At 38.3% G+C, this 15,167-nt stretch overlaps 1 protein-coding gene across 1 annotated transcript in view; it reads right to left on the bottom strand.

Annotated features, from left to right (window-relative positions):
* SAV1 (salvador family WW domain containing protein 1) overlaps positions 1 to 15,167 on the bottom strand; it is a 35,294-nt gene that overhangs the window by 16,711 nt on the left and 3,416 nt on the right. The gene's annotated exons all lie outside the window — the stretch shown is intronic.

The raw sequence follows: 15,167 nt of genomic DNA, 5'->3' as shown, positions 1-15,167 counted from the left end.
TTAGTGTGTTAACAGAAGACTGCCAGTCAACCCAAGGCCCTAACTGCCAAATTTAGAATATCTCAGAATGGTCAAAACAAGAAAGACTGGGTGACCATTGAGGTGTGAAGGAGTACCATGCCAGAGCAAAACATCTACTAGTCAAAAGTTCCCAGTCGACTTTGAAGAGCTTTTAAAATTACAGTTGGCTGGAAACTAAGGCAAAATGAAAACATCAAGTTTACCTTTAAGGAAAGGCAAATGAAACAGACCCCAGTGACAACAGGTAATTTAGAAGAAACTTTATAAGGTAAATGCTTCAATTCAAACTCAGATTCTAAAGAAGGATATGTAAGTGTATGGATAAACACAGGTTATTGGCATGTGGTTTAAGAAACAGTTTTTATTTAAATACAACATACAATGCATATGCATCAGGCTAGTCACTACAGCAACATCTATAGCAGCAAAAGGCTAGAAATCAACCAAATGTCCAATGGCAAACTGGATGATTACATTATTACACACACAGAACAGAGTACTAGATTATATAGCTGTAAACATGAATGAAGATGATTTCTCTTTATTGCCCTGGAATAATATTCAGGATGTATTAAGTGAAAAAAGAAACTAGACAGTACACCACTATATATGTATATGTAGTAGCCAGCCAGTAAGGTGGCCCTGGGCCCCAATTATCCCTGTCCTCCTGGTAGTCACACCCTTGTCTGTGTGACCAATGGTTTATGGCAGAAAGGATGGTGTGTGACTTCTGAGATGAGGATATAAACGACCCTGCAGCTTCTGCCCTGGTCAAGTGTACTTGCTCTCTCATCAGTCACTCGGGGGGAAACCAGATACCGTATCATGAGAAGCCCATGAGTGGGGAATTGAGGCCTCCAGCCAGAACTGAAGCCTCCTGCTAACAGCCTTGTGAGTGTACTTAGAAGTGGATCTTTTGGCCGGGTGCAGTGGCTCACACCTGTAATACCAGCACTTTGGGAGGTCAAGGTGGGTGGACCACCTGATGTCAGAAGTTTGAGACCAGCCTGGCCAAGATGGCAAAACCCTATCTCTACTAAAATTACAAATAATTAGCGGGTGTGGTGGCACATGCCTGTAGTCCCAGCTACTCAGGAGGCTGAGGCAGGAGAACACTTGAACCTGGGAGATAGAGGTTGCAGTGAGCCGAGAGCGCGTCACTGCACTCAAGTGTGAGTGACAGAGTGAGACTCCGTCTCCAAAAAAAGAAAGAAACGGATCTTTCAGCCTGAGCGAAGCCTTCAGATAACTGCAGCCTCAGCTGATATGTGTGTGTGGACTGCAACTTCATGAGAGATCCTGAAGGTCAGAATGACCTGGCTAAGTCGCTTCCAAAATCCTGACCCACAGAAACTATGATAATAAATGTTTATTGTTTTATGCCAATGAGTTTGGGAGTAATGTGTTTTACAGATACAGACACCTAACACAATATACATGAAAGAGAAGAATATGAATACATATTATATATATATATATTTATATTTATTTTCATAAAATGTTGCAATGAAGTATGTAACAAAAATTAATAAAATTGGGTATTTATAGGGGGAGGAAGGAAATGGGGTGGAAGAGGATAGGGATAGAATTAATTTTCTAAATGTACTTTGTTTTATTGTTTTGGTTTTGCAACCTTTTAAATATCCTATGTAACTTCCAAACAAAATTAAATCAAAATTTAGAAAAAGCAATACCTAAAAGTGAAAACAAAATGAAGCAAACGAATCTAAGAGTGCAGAAGCAGCTAAAGCATACTTCAGAAAAATTATTCAAATTGAATTTTATTTACTTATTTATTGTTATTTATTTTTGAGACAGGGTCTCACTCTGTCACCCAGGCTGGAACGCAGTGGCATAATTATGGCTCACTGCAGCCTCAACCTCCTGGGCTCAAGTAATCCTCCCACCTCAGTCTCCCAAGTAGGTGTGACTATGGGCATGCACCACCAAACCTGGCTAACTTTTATTATTTTTTGTAAAGACAGGGTCTCGCTACGTCACCCAGACTGGTCTCAAAACTTAGACTCAAGCATTCCTCCCATCATGGCCTCCTAGTGTGCTGGGATTACAGGCATGCGCCCCTGTGCCCGGCCCAAAGAGAATTTTCAACACAATAAATTGTACTTCCTCATCAGGAAATATCCTAAATTTAAAAAATAAACTACAAATAAATCTTGTTTTATTCAGTAATCATATTGTTGATGACAGTATTTTTAAAGCTAGTTATGCTATAGATAAAGCAAATGAATAGTTATATAATTGTCAACAGGAACCAAGATTTTCAGTATGAGAAAAAAATAAAAACCTAAGGCAAAAAGAAGGTAGCTCAATGTGAATGTACTTACTGCCACCAAACTGTACACTTAAAAATGGTTAAGATGGTAAATTTTGTTATGTGTATTTTATCACAATTAAACTTTTTTTTAAAAGCAAAAAGTAAAAACTTGGAAATCTTAAACTGTCAACAGTATGAACTCATAATGAATTTCTATTTCCAGAAAACAACAAAACATATTTCCTAGATATGTCTATTGAAAAGATCTACAAGCATGAATCCACCAAATAGCAACGAGCACAAGCGTGCAATCCCTGAATACTACTTCCCTATCAAATGGAACCAGGGATCCTTAGATAAATGGTTGAGTACAGGACTGAGGCACAAGATGAGCCTGGAACATTTAGTCACATTAGAAAGCAAAGAGAAATAAAAAGGAACCACCACTGAACGGGCTCCTGCCATCAAAGAAGCAGCAATTTAAACATCAAAAGGAATACCACATCAATAATTAAAACGTAAGCCTTAAAAATCTTAAAATCCACCAGTTCATCTTAGAGAAATGGCTTCTGGATCAGAGGAAATACACGATAATATGGAACATGAGAAAAACATCAGACTTTTGAAATTGAAAAAAAAAGGCCGGGCACAGTGGCTCACGCCTATAATCCCAACACTTTGGGAGGCCAAGGCGGGTGGATCACCTGAGGTCAAGAGTTCAAGACCAGCCTGGCAACATGGCGAAACCCCATCTCTACTCAATATACAAAAATTAGCCAGGTGTGGTGGCACGTGGCGGTGATCCCAGCTATTCAGGAGGCTGAGGCAGGAGAACTGCTTGAACCTGGGAGGTGGAAGCTGCAGTGAGCCAAGATTGCGTCACTGCACTCCAGCCTGCGTGACAGAGGGAGACAACATCTAAAAAAAAAAATTGAAAAAAAAAAAGAATTGAAATTGAGGTACAATCTACAAAACATTGTGTACTCCTCAAAACTGTCAAAGTCATAAAAAACAAAAGACTGAGAAACTAGCATAGATTAAAGACTAAAGACATACAATTAAATGCAATGCAGTACATCTGGAATGAATCCTAGAACAGAAAATGAACATTAATTAAAAAATGATAAAATTCAAATAAAGCTTGGTGTTAAAAATCCGTAAGTTCATGGTTACTTCTGTAGGTGGCCAGGGTATCAATTCATTATTTTGAAATAGCAAACAAAGGAAAAGATCTAACATTTAACCCTTCTTTCCTATATGAACAGCAACCAAATAATTGATAAAGTCCTTAACTATAATATTCCAACTAATAAAGAAGAAATGACAGAATTCAAGTGTCACAATTTGCAATGCTTAATGAAATACAGACATACTTTGGAGACATTTCAGGTTTGATTCCAGATTACTGCAATAAAGTGAATATAGCAATAAAGTGAGTTATACGAATTTTTTTGTTTCCCAGTGAATATAAGTTATCTTTACGGCTGGGCGCCGTCGCTCACACCTGTAATCCCAGCAGTCTGGGAGGCTAAGGCAGGTGGATCATGAGGTCAAGAGATCAAGACCATCCTGGCCAACATGGTGAAACCCTGTCTCTACTAAAAATACAAAAATTAGCTGGGCCTGGTGGCGCACACCTGTAGTCCCAGCTACTCGGGAGGTGGAGGCAGGAGAATTGCTTGAACCCAGAAGTGGGGGTGGCAGGGAGCCGAGATTGCACCACTGCACTCCAACCTGGCAACAGAGCGAAACTCTGTCTCAAAAGAATAAAAAGTTATCTTTTACAATATACTGTAGTCTTTTAAGGGTGCAATAGCATTATATCATTAAAAAAAGTACAGGTCTTAATTTAAAAAATTTTATTGCTAAAAAAATGCAAATGATTGTCTGAGCCTTTAGTGAGTTCACAGCATCTTTTTGCCAGTAGAGGGTCCCGTCTCCCTACTGATGGCTGCTGACAGATTAGGCTGGTGGTGTTTGAAGGCTGGGGTAGCTTTGGCAATTTCTTAAAGTAAGACAACAATGAAATTTGCTCCATCAATGGACTTTTCCTTTCGTGAAAGATTTTTCTGTAGCATGTGATGCTGTTTGATAGCATTTTACCTACAGTAGCATTTCTTTCAAATTGGCATCAATTCTCTCAAATTCCACTGCTACTTTATCAACTAAACTTATTTAATATCCTAAATCATTAGTCATTTCAACAATATTTACAGCTTCTTCACCAAGAGTATATTCTATTTCAAGAAACCACTGTCTTAGAAAGCTCATCCATAAGAAGCAACTCATCTGTTCAAGTTTTATCATGAGACCAGCAGCAATTTAGTCACATCATCAGGCTCCACTTCTTATTTTAGTTTAGTTTGCACACGAGTGCAATTCCTTGTGATGCCCCAAAACAATTACAATAGTAACATCAGCAATCACTGATCACAGATCACCAAAACAGGCAGAAATGAAAAAGTCTGAAATATTGTGAGAATCACCAAGATGTGACAAAGACATGAAATGAGCATGTGCTGTTGGACTGCCACAAACCTTCAGTTTGTAAAAAACACAGTATCTGCAAAACACAATAGAGCAAAGCACAATAAAATGAGGTATGCCTGTAATAGTGCTAGCCACTTATCATTAATGGCTGCCAAAAACCAGTAATAGATAAAAGGCTTATGGAGAACTTCATGATGGATGAATTAAGCTGACATCTGTACCCATGGCTGCATCTTAACATCACAGACAAATCCATCACTATATGTCACTGGAACCTATGCACTAGAAAGTACACAACATTATCTATGAAGTATTCTGGCAAAAAGGATGCAAGAACAAAAACAGACTAAAGATCACCCTTGTTCAGTACCCTTTGAAAAAGAAAGTTAATAGGTAATTTTTAAAAAGATGGTGACAATAAAACAGAACAAAACAAGCCTTTTGGCGAAACTGACCTTAGGCTTCTATTAAACTGCAACTGAAGGTTTAATATATATAGTTTAAGCAACTTCAGTACTTAAAGAGAAAATAATTAAACAGAAAAGAAGCCAATGTATGAAACACATGTACACAGCAAATGACTAATACCACATCGTAGAAACACACAATTACTTTACACTCTAATATGTTCATTATGTTAAAAATGCTTTACTGCCAAAACCAAGCATAGCAATGTAACAATTTTTTTAATGCATAGTCAATTCAGTGTATTTATATTGAGTTATTTATAAAAGCCATAATATTTTAGCTAACAGAGCTTCCCTCAGGAACCACATAATAGAAATAAATTTCTAAATACTGCATTATTAAAAACAAAAGCTGCCTTTTTTTTTTTTTTTTTTTTTTTTTGAGACCGAGTCTAGCCTCGTCGCCCAGGCTAAAGTGCAATGGTGCAATCTCGGCTCACTGCAACCTCTACCTCCCAGGTTCAAGCGATTCTCCTGCCTCAGCCTCCCGAGTAGCTGGGATTACAGGCACCTGCCACCATGCCTGGCTAGTTTTTGTATTTTTAGTAGAGACAAGGTTTCACCATGTTGGTTAGGCTCGTCTCCAACTCCTGACCTCAGGTGATCCGTCTGTCTTGGCCTCCCAAAGTGCTAGGATTACAGGCGGACTAAAAACAAAAGCTTTTATAGTAATTAAAAACAATACAGGGGCCGGGTGAGGTGGCTCACGTCTGTAATCCCAGCAGTGGGAGGCCGAGGTGGGCGGATCACCTGAGGTCGGGAGTTTGAGATCAGCCTGACCAACATGGAGAAACCCGGTCTCTACTAAAAATACAAAATTAGCCGGGCATGGTGGTGCATGCTTGTAATTCCAGCTACTCGGGAGGCTGAGGCAGGAAAATCACTTGAACCTGGGAGGCAGAGGTTGCGGTGAGCCTAGATCATGCCATTGCACTCCAGCCTGGACAACAAGAGTGAAACTCCATCTCAAAAAGAAAAATAAAAACAAAAACTATACAGGTTTAGAGAGGATTAAAAGTTTGTGGCAACTTCATCTATTAAGAAAACCCATATTTCCACATACATACTGAACTTGCCTAAATCTAGAACCACATGTACTTTTACATTTAAACAACATTAGGTACCAAAAGCCATATCTGAACCATAAATTTGTAATTCATATTTAGAGGAAGCACAAAGACCTCTCTGTAAAAACTCTCATTTTTAAAGCCTGACAATTTGATAAAGGAGCCATGAAGTACCCAAAAAGTTACAAATAGGCACAACAGCTTTACCAACGCTATTAAAAAACCCCAATGCTCTGTAAAGCCATGATTCCTAAACTTCTTTAGAGATATTAATAATTTCAAAACATACCCCAGCTGTACTTTTTTTTTTCAGATAGTCTCGTTCTGTCGCCCAGGCTGGAGTGCAGTGGCGTGATCTCCGCTCACTGCAAGTTCCACCTCCCGGGTTCATGCCATTCTCCTGCCTCAGCTCTGGAGTAGCTGGGACTACAGGTGCTCGCCACCACGCCCGGCTAAGTTTTTGTATTTTTAGTAGAGATGGGGTTTCACTGTGTTAGCCAGGATGGTCTCGCTCTCCTGACCTCATGATCCGCCCGTCTCAGCCTCCCAAAGTGCTGGGATTACAGGCGTGAGCCACCGCGCCCGGCCCCAGCTGTACTTTCTGAAAGCGCAATGTGTGACATATTTTTTTCAAATTATTATTTGGGATAATTTTATAAAATCTATTGAGATAAATTGAGCACAAAATAATGCAAACCACCGGTCTAAAGCATAAAGCATTACTAGCAATAAAACAGATCTAGCAGACTAAAAAATAAAAATTAAAAATAAAAAAGCTATGTCAAGCTCTAACACATCATTCCTCCAGTATGAGTTACGCCAAAAAGCTCAAACTTCAATAACCAACATACCAAATATGTGGGAAAAGAACAGAACACAAAACACTCACCTTTTTTTTTTTTTTTTTGAGATGGAGTCTCACTCTGTCGCCCAGGCTGGAGTGCAGTGGCGAGATCTTGGCTCACTGCACCCTCCACTCTGCGGGTTCCCGGGTTCAAGCGATTCTCCTGCCTCAACCTCCCGAGTAGCTGGGATTACAGGCACATGCCACCATGACCGGATAATTTTTGTATTTTTAGTAGAGACGTGGTTTCACCGTATTGGTCAGACTGGTCTCGAATTCCTGACCTCGTGATCCACCCGTCTCAGCCTCCCAAAGTGCTGGGAAACACTCATTCTTACAAAGGACATGTGCAAACAGTTATGGACGTGTATTCTATCTCCAGCCCTTTCCATATGTCTTATTTCATAGCCAAAACTGCCTTAGGAGGTAGTACTATTACCACCAACTTACAGACGAGAAAACAGGTTCAAGTAAATTATTTTAGCAGTGGTCACACAAGTGGTATAAGGTCAAACGACAAACCTATTACTAACCATGTAATCTTAGCAACAAAAGATCAACTGTTATTTATTCTTTAAAGAAAAATAGGACTGCCACTAGTAAAAGAAAAAGCAAGCCACCAATTTCGAACCAAATCAGTGGGAAAAAATGAGAACTTCAGTTTTTGAGTGACAAGAACAAAATCAGCTTTCCGTAATTTCAAGTAGTCCTTCAAAGTAATAAACTGGATTTATAATTAATCCTCAAAACAGCTTCTATTTGCAGGAATTAACTGCACAAACACCTTCTATTAATACAAAGTAAAACATTCATACACTAAACATATGACTTAGTCGAAGACACAGATAAAGTATTATTTTCTCTCTCTACCAAGCTTTCAGTAGATGTGCCAAAAAACTTAATCTCATACAAACAGGCAGATATTTATGAGAGCTACCATTATTAATAAAACTCAAATAGGCCGGTTTCCAAATTTTGTAGTGGCTACAGAGAATAAAATGGATCTAGAGGTCTAATACAGTTCCACAGGGTCCCTAGTAATGGATACTATACATTATTAGCGTGTTATAATCAAGATGTTGATAAAGAGATCTAAGTATTAAACCCAACCAAATGCTTTCTTTCTTCCTCTGCAAAATAACTGCAGAAAAGGTGGTGTCTCTTTATCAACCGCTCCTCAAAAGATTCTGGTTACACAAATATTTACAACATTACTCGAGTAATTGCAAATCCAGTACTTCTTGATAAAGCCTACATTTTTCAGTTTGATGTTTGTATCCTGATTTCTTCAGTCATCTTTAAATGTTTAAAAATGTTTTCAAAACAGAACTAAAATTTAAGCACCAAACAAAGGAATTCAATCTGCCTTTAGTATTCCAACTAAAAGACTTCCTGTTAACAGCAGGATTCCTTCCTTTGGCACATACAGTAAGTGCGTGACTGGTATGTGGCCAAGAACATAAAAGGTCAGATTTTCTAATCTGAAAGTTCTACAGCTAAATGTAGAACTTTCTAGACTCTAAAACTTTCTGAGATTACACAACTTGTTTTTGTGCTTCTACTAAATAAGCTGAATTTAACCCTTGACATAAGGTGTTTCCTGAAAATCTAATAACTAATTGACAGGAATTACTATTGCCATTAAGTCATTACAAAACAAATTTTCCAATCTTTTTATGCTTATGACAATCAAAATCGAATGTGTGTGAAAATAAATCTATCACACATCCCTATCCTATCCTCCTACAAAGTTACTTTCTCCTTTCTATTCATTCAAATTCCTTGAACCCTATTCAGCATAAATCCTAAAAGTATGTTTTAAGTCTTCGCAAGGTGAATTCAAGAAACATTCAGCTACTGTCTCATATTCAGATTTTTCCCTTCTGGAAAAGGAAGTTTATTAGGCTTTTCTGTTTGGCATGTAATTGGTTATTAATCTTTCCCTGCAACTTAAGAGATTCCTTCAAAAAAAGTACTATTTTTTTCTACAACGTAAAACATTAAATCTATAAAAATTAATGTTATCAAATGAAGTATCTCAAGCAATGTATCAACTGCTGTAAAGAATTTTTTTTTTTCTTGGTTGGGGGAGACACCTTATTACCAGAGAGATTCTTCAACTACCTGCAACCTGCTTTAAGCCTAACGCAATCTGATATAAAAGAGCCTGGGAGGAGATTTCGAACGCAGAAGTCTACTGTCTCATTAAAACAAGGTCTTGGCTATTCCATGAAATAAAATCTTATTTCACTGTATGTATGTTCCAATAAAACTTTATTTTATTGCAGGAGGCAAGTCCATTTGGCCTATGGGTGTAGCTTGCTGACTCCTGCTGAAACCTCCCTCATAAAATTAAAAACACCCTCAATATTAAAATTACAGTAGGGGCCTGATGACTGCTTGCAAATAGTCATTTCAACAAATGGCAGTCACTAATAATTATCTTCCTGTGGTAGCCCCAGGGCAGGCTGCCCATAAGATTAACGAACTTGCTTCTTTTAAAGAACAATAATCCAGACTGAGTGCTATGGCACATGCCTGTAATCCCAGCACTTTGGGAGGTCAAGGCAGGCAGATCGCTTCAGCTGGGGAGTTTGACCAGCCTGGGTAACATGGTGAAATTCAGACTCTACTAAAAATACAAAAATTTAGCTAGGTGTGGTGGTGCATGCCTGTAGTCCCAGCTACTCAGGAGGCTGAGGTGGGAGGATCGCTTGAGCCCGAGAGGTCGAGGCTGCAGTGAGCTGTGATCACGCTACTACACTACAGCCTGGGCAAGAGAGCAAGATTCTGTCTCAAAAAAGAGAAGAGAAGAGAAGAACAAGAAAACAACGATTCTAGATCACACAGACCCCCTTGATGGTTTCCAGAAGTTGGGCTGGCCAAAGAAGCCAGGCCACTTTGATCACTGGTGATCTCACCTCCTGCAAACTTTTCTGCTAAGCTATAGGTTTAAACAGTAACCTGCCATTTTTTTCCCAGCTTTCTTTCCATAGGAACTGGCAGTCACAAACACTACTGTAAAACCTAAGACTGGTCCTTGAGATATTTTTCAGACTTTGCTTACAAGTAGACCACCTGACACCAACTGGACCAGTGTTCCATGAACTCAACCATGGAACTGACTTGGTCTTGTGACTCCCCAACTTCCCAGCAACATCCCAGACCAGTCACCAGCACCCATCCCGTAGCCCCCTGCCTACCAAATCATATTTAAAACCCTAGCTTCTGAAGTCTTGCAGTGATTCCGAGAAACATTTCCCAACCTCCTTACTTAGCTGCCTTGCAAAAATTAAACTCTTTCTCCTTTACATTATCTGCTGTCTCAGTGTTCAGCTCTATTTGGATAGCAGACAAGAGCCCAGTCAGGTGGTAATACTGTTTTATAGCATTTTTTGGATACATAATATTTGCACATGTTTATGGGGTACATGTGATATTCTGTTACATGTACAGAGTATGAAATGATCAAGTCAGGGTATTTAGGGTATCCATCACCTTGAGTATTTATCATTTCTATGTGATGGGAACATTTCAAGTCCTTTCTTCTAGCTATTTCAAAATGTTAACTGTAGTCACTCTACTCTGCTATCAAACCTTGGAACTTATTCCATCTAACTGTATGTTTGGACCCATTAACCTACCTCTCCTTACCTCCCCTCCCATTCTTCCCAGCCGCTGCTATCATTCTACTTATCTCCATGAAATCAATGTGTTTCACTTCCACATGTGAGTAAGAACATGAGACACCTGTCTTTCTGTGCCTGATTTCCCTTAACATAATGACCTCCAGTTCCATTCAAGTTGCTGCAAATGACATGATAAACATGGGAGTACAGGTATTCCTTTGATATACTGATTTCTTTTCCTTTAAATAGATACCCAGTAGTGGAACTGCTGGATCATATGGTAGCTCTGTTTTTAGTTTTCTGAGAAATTTCCAAAGTGCTTTCCATAGTGCCTGTCCTAATTATAACATTCCCCACCAACAGTCTGTAACAGTTGCTTTTTCTTCACACTCTAACCAGTAGTATATTTTTTGTCTTTTTAACAATAGCCATTCTGACTGGGGTAAGATGCCTCACTGTGGTTTTGACTACATTTCCTTGATGATTAGTGATGTTGCACATTTTTTCACATACCTTTTGGCCATTTGTATGTCTTCTTTTGAGAAACGTCTATTCACGTCCTTTGCCCACTTTTTAATGGAATTGTTTTTCTTACTGTTGGCTTCCTTGCATATTCTGGATATTAGTCCCTTGCTGGATGAATCTTTTGCAAACACTTTGTCCTATTCAATATGTTGTCTCTTCATTCTGTTGTTTCCTTTACTGTGCAGAGGCCTTTTGGTTTAACATAGTCCCCTATGTCTATTTCTGTTTCTCAAAAGCCTGTGCTTTTGAGGTCTTAGCCATAAAATCTTTGTTAGATCGACGTCCTGAAGTGTTTCCCCTACATTTCCTTCTAGCAATTTTATAATTTCAGGTCTTAAGTCTTTAATCCATCTTGAGTTAAATTTGCATATGGTGAGACCAGGGTCAGATTTCATTCTTCTGCATGTGGATATCCAATTTTCCCTGCATTGTTTATTGAAGAGTATCCTTTTCTCAATGTACATTCTTGGTGCTTTTGTAAAAAATCAGTTGGCTGCAAATATATGGATTTATTTCTACATGATCTATTTTGTTCCATTGGTCTATGTGGCTCTTTCTATACCAATACCATGCTATTGTGGTTACTACAGCCTTTTAATAGATTTTGAAGACAGGTAGTGTGACGCTTCTAGCTCTGTTCCATTTGCTCAAGACTACTTTGGGTATTTGGGCTCCCTGCTGATTCTGTGGAAATTTTAGGATTGTTTTCTTTTATTTCTGTGAAAAATGACTGGTACTTTAATAGGGATTGCACCGAATCTGCAGATTACTTTGAGCAATATGGTCATTTTAATGATGTTAATTCTTCTGATCCACGAGCATGGGATGTCTTTCCATTTGTTTTTGTGCTCTTCAATTTCTTTCACCAGTGTTTTGAAATCTTTTTTATTTTTTAAAAATATATTTATTTATATATTTTTTGAAATGGAGTCTCACTCTGTCGCCCAGGCTGGAGTGCAGTGGCGCTATCCCGGCTCACTGCAAGCTCCGCCTCCTGGGTTCACGCCATTCTCCTGCCTCAGCCTCCCAAGTGGCTGGGACTACAGGTGCCTGCCACCACACTCAGCTAATTTTTTGTCTTTTTTTTTTCAGTTGAGACGGGGTTTCACCGTGTTAGCCAGGATGGTCTTGATCTCCTGACCTCGTGATCCGCCCACCTCAGCCTCCCAAAGTGCTGGGATTACAGGCGTGAGTCACCGTGCCCGGCCTGAAATCTTATTTTTTTAATGACATACTTGAATTTGAAAACATATCCAATTAACTTGTACTTTATTTTGAAGTTGTGACTGGAAAGTTGTTTTAAAGTCTGTCTTTAAACTTACAAACATTATGTCAAATTGCTCCTAAGAGAGGATCAGTAGAGATTTAGTTCTTATAGTATTTCCTCAACTATATTTTGCAAATCAGATTTTCAAAACAAGAGTTTAACTTGTTATCAATTCTTCATATTTACATACTTAAACCTCAGGTAGAAGTTACAAGCTATCAGTGACATCTGCAATGTAGATGGGAAAGGTGAATGCAAAGAATAACACATATTCCATATTAACAGTAAAAATAGCTATTTCTGTTCTCCCTCAGCTACCAAAAACTGTCTTAAGTCTCCAGATTTAAAACCGCTGGGTTCATTCACTCATTCAGCCATTTATTTTTGTGAGCATCTCTTAGGCAGTCATGTGCTGTGTTAATCCTATCTGACTCTCCCCTCTCCTTTGTCCTTCAAACCCCATTAGTGGCCAAGTCCCATTAATCTGGGCATGTCCCACTTCTTCCTCTTTCCAAATTTCTTAAGTATAGGTCAAGTCCTCATTAACCACTGAATATGCACCAAATGGAAGATTACGCAGTCATTAAAACCCCTTGTAAAAAGTATACAACATGAAGAAAATCATTCAAGGAAAAAGAACAGAAAACTATACAAAATATTGTATAATCACATCCATGTAAATAAAGAATTTGGCATGGAAAAAGATGAAGAAAATAACATACTAAGAGGATCTCTGGTGGAGAAGTACTTTGCCTTTATGTTTCTGCATTTTGCAAATTTCCTATAATAAGCAGTTATTATTCTAGAAGAAAATAGAAATGAAAAACTTACTATTAAACTTATTATTTTAGTTAGATAACAAATTATTCCCGAGGTTCAGAACTGCGTATCAGAAATAACCAAAATAAACACTCAAGCATGCAGCTAATTCTTTAACCTAATTCTTTAAAAACTAAAAGGTGCTTACCCCATGCCTCTTACTGCATTTCCACATGCCTACCTCTTCAATGTTCCAGTGAGACTCTGATGTCAGCTTTCATAAAATAAGTTGTTCTTACCAACTAGTCCACATTATTTTTAAAACTTCAGTGATTTGCTTTCTCCTAAACTCTAATTCTCATTTTTCCTTCAAGAGTCCTAGATTTGCCTTTTCCTATTACCACTGGTATCCACTGGTACCTGCAATCCTCTTTTCTCTAGGAATCTACCCTTAATTCTAGTACAAAACTAATCTTTAAACACTGCTTTCATAAAATCACTTGTCTTTCAAAATGTGCAAGAGCTTCCACTTGACTCAAATCTAAGCCTATTGTTGAACCACAAATCTCCACTCGACCTTACATCTTATTTCTTCAAACTAGGCAGAACTACACCGTTCCTTAGATTTAAACCATGCCTACATTGTTTTCATTGTACTCTTTCCCAATTTTCCATGTAAAATGTCCTTCTTCTAGCCCGTGTTAATCTAAAGGCCAAGCTCAAGGCCCAGTCCAAGTCCTACCTCTTCCATGAATCATCTCTTTAAGTATTCCAGCCCATACTGATCTCTCTTCTGATTCCCTGTTGCACTTACAGTTAGTATCACAAAGTATAACAATTGTTCTGTGACCACTGTGTATAAATTGGTTTTGTTTCTCCAAATAAGGTACCAGACAAATAAGGTACCAGAAAGCAGAGACCAACAGACCCAAGGAAAACGCTAGACACATAAACAGTTAATACTAAATGAATAAATTTTTTTCTACAGTCAAAATACTAATGCTCCAAACCATTTTTAAGTCGCCTTATTTGAAGTTATGTGAGCCAAAAAGCAAATGTCTCACATTTTATGTTTATCCTGCCAAAATGTAAAGTCTATAACTCGGTAGAAAAAAACAATCGGACAAAAAAGTTTAATTTTCATCTCGCTTCATTTTATCTAGTAAAACCAGGACTTTAGGAATAAAGTAGAACTGTACATTGCTCCAATCTCTTCTGCTCCTTTCAGAAGTATTTCCAAGTCAGGAGATACAGAAAGCACCTTCTTTTCCTAAATTAAATGGTAATATTTTTTGTCTGTTACAAAAAGAATAAAGACATACTCAACACACAATTAACCATATGACAAGTCTTTTTGATCAACTCAGGAAATAATTCTTGAACTACTTTTTGTTCAGAGAAAAAGTGCAGGATCTAGTGAAGTAATGTGGTTGCTCAGGGTATCACTGAGCATGCCCAGTTGTTCCTATTCTGCTTTCCTTTCCCAAGTTTGTCAAGTGTCTCTGAAGACTTACCCTTCCCATTATTCTACCAAACCTAAACCTAAATTCAGACCAACTGGAGACATTAAATTCTCTAGGTTTTCAAGGGTCACACACAGCATTAAGAGTCTAGACAGCCTTGAGATAAGTACCAGGTTTATATAACATGAGTTAATAAAATAAATGGGCACAGGCCTCTTTCATTCAGTGTAGATTAACAACTATTTGCACACAGGCTTAAGCAGGACTAGCAAAGTGGAAAAAATTTCGCTAGTAGTATTTGTTCACGTCCCAAGAAAATCTAGAAAAGAACACCTTTTTAATTGACATGTCAATAAACTA

The sequence above is a fragment of the Piliocolobus tephrosceles genome, chromosome 6 (genome assembly GCF_002776525.5).
Source record: "Piliocolobus tephrosceles isolate RC106 chromosome 6, ASM277652v3, whole genome shotgun sequence".
Lineage (NCBI taxonomy): Eukaryota > Metazoa > Chordata > Mammalia > Primates > Cercopithecidae > Piliocolobus > Piliocolobus tephrosceles.
The sequence above is the reverse complement of the archived record's forward strand: the minus strand, read 5'-3'. Positions and strand labels throughout refer to the sequence as shown.